Below are 2,500 nucleotides of genomic sequence, written 5' to 3'. Positions count from 1 at the left end.
AGCACACGCCAAGCCCCATCCTATGCTATGTGCGATACATGCCCTACCAACACCTCATGCACCCTTACACACTCATAATGTCCACCAACACCCTCCAACGCAAACATACCTACAATCATATCAAAAGTGTTGGATGTTACCTCCATAAAAAATCATCACACCCAACAACAATTCATCACACCTAACATCCGTGGAAAGTAAGAACATGTATAAGCCTTGGACTATAAAAACATCATCAATGAAATGAACTAAGAAAAGAGTGATGAATTATTTTTTTCTTTTGGTTATCTAAAACAATGAAATGAAGAGTTTTGATACAAGAGTAGGTACATTAGACCAAGACGCCCACCATGACCTTGTTTTTACACCCATCACCCATTTAATTGTCAAAATACGTGTGTAGTGGTTGTTTTATTATTATTTTTTTTTTCTGGGAGCTAAGCAACTTGAAAGAATTATGCCCGCAAAATTTCAGATTTTTTCGACAACTATAACTATTTTTTCTAATTTCTTATTATTTAATATTTAAAAATTCATTAAAAAAAATTGGTTGGTTGAAAAATTATGAAACTTGATTTTTAAACTCTTTAGAATGTCCCATTAATGAATCAATCCAGCTCACGGAAAAAAAACAATATAAAACTTGAGATATTTGACTGTATGACCGTTCGGAAAAATCGTATCTAGGCCTGGCAGACCAAAAATGCCTCAAAATGTACTATATAGGGGGGTGACTAGTCTGCATGGGCTGGGCACGGGGGTACCCCTATATCTTCCGCCACCCCCACGCCCCAAGCACTATGTGCCGCACATGGGCATATGCTTGGGGCACGGGGGTGGTGGTCGGAGGTCGAGGCCGATTGATGGTGGCGGAATGCCCACGGTGAGGTGGTGTCGGAATGGTCCTGCGTGCTCGCCCGCCCTGCCCCACCTGCGTGTTCCCGCGTGCGCGCGCCCCCCGCCCCGCCTCGCCCGCGTGCTCCCGCCTGCGCGCGCCCAGCCCCGCCCCGTCCACGTTGTCCCGCGCGCGCGCGCCTCGCCCAGCCCCGCCCGCATGCTCCCGCGCGCGCGCCCCGCCCAGCCCCGCCCGCGTGCTCCCGCGCGCGCGCCCCGCCCAGCCCCGCCCGCGTGCTCCCGCGCGCGCGCCCCGCCCAGCCCCGCCCGCGTGCTCCCGCGCGCGCGCCCCGCCCAGCCCCGCCCGCGTGCTCCCGCGCGCGCGCCCCGCCCATCCCCGCCCCGCCCGCCTTCTCTCGCGCGCGCGCCCCGCCCAGCCCCGCCCCGCCCGCCTTCTCTCGCGCGCGCGCGCCCCGCCCTGCCCCGCCCACGCCCCATCCATCACCCATTAATTGTGAAATTACATGTGGAGTTGTTGTTTTTTTGTAATTTTTTTTCTGGGAGCTAAGCAACATGAAAGAATGATTCCCACAAAATTTCAGATTTTTTTGACGGCTCTAGCTATTTTTTCTAATTTCTTATTATTTAATATTTAAAAATTCATTAAAAAAAATTGGTTGGTTGAAAAATTATGAAACTTGATTTCTAGATCCATTACAATGTCCCATTCATGAATCAATCGAGTTCATGGAAAAAAACAATCTAAAACTTGAGATATTTGACCGTATGATGGCTCAGAAAAATCGTATCTAGGCCTGGCAGACCAAAAATGCCTCAAAATGTACTATATAGGGGGGTGACTAGTCTGCATGGGCTGGGCACGGGGGTACCCCTATATCTTCCGCCACCCCCACGCCCCAAGCACTATGCGCCGCACATGGGCATATGCTTGGGGCGTGGGGGTGGTGGTCGGCGGATGAGGGCGGTTGACGGCGGCGATGCGGTGGCGAAACTTGCACGGTGAGGCAGTGTCGGGTGCCTTTGGGCGTGCGACATGAGCCTTGTTGAGAATGAAATGTTGCGATGTTGCCTTCTAACTTGGGCTGGCTTGAGGATGGTTGATGGTTGGCACGATGATGAAACATGCAATGTGGGGTGGAGCCGGGTGCCTTCGGGCGTGCGACATGAACCTCGTTGAGTGTGTGACGTTGTGGTGATGCCTGCCAGCCTTGGGCCAGCCCTATGTTTTGAAGGCCGGTGGTGCCAGAACATGTTCGGCTGGTTGGAATCGGGTGCCTCTGGGCGTGCGACACGAGCCTCATTGAGCACGGAATGTTGCGATGTTGCCTTCTAATTGGGAATCTCTGGTGTGAGGAACTGTGGATGGTTGCTAGTATGACGATGAAACATGCAAGGTGGGGTGGAGCCGGGTGCCTTCGGGCGTGCGGCATGAACCTCGTTGAGTGTGGGACGTTGTTGTGGTGTATGCCTCCCTTTCTTGGGCCAGCCCTATGTTTTGAAGGCTGCGTGGTAGCAGAACATGCACGGTGGGGCGGTGTCAAATGCCTTTGGGCGTGCGACATGAGACCTGTTGAGAACGGAATGTTTCCTTCCAACTTGGGCTGGTTTGAGGATGGTTGATGGCTGGTACGATGATGAAACATGC

Source organism: Cucurbita pepo, unplaced genomic scaffold (assembly GCF_057944985.1).
Source record: "Cucurbita pepo subsp. pepo isolate OVF unplaced genomic scaffold, ASM5794498v1 scafford_136, whole genome shotgun sequence".
NCBI lineage: Eukaryota > Viridiplantae > Streptophyta > Magnoliopsida > Cucurbitales > Cucurbitaceae > Cucurbita > Cucurbita pepo.
Note: the sequence above shows the minus strand (reverse complement) of the source record.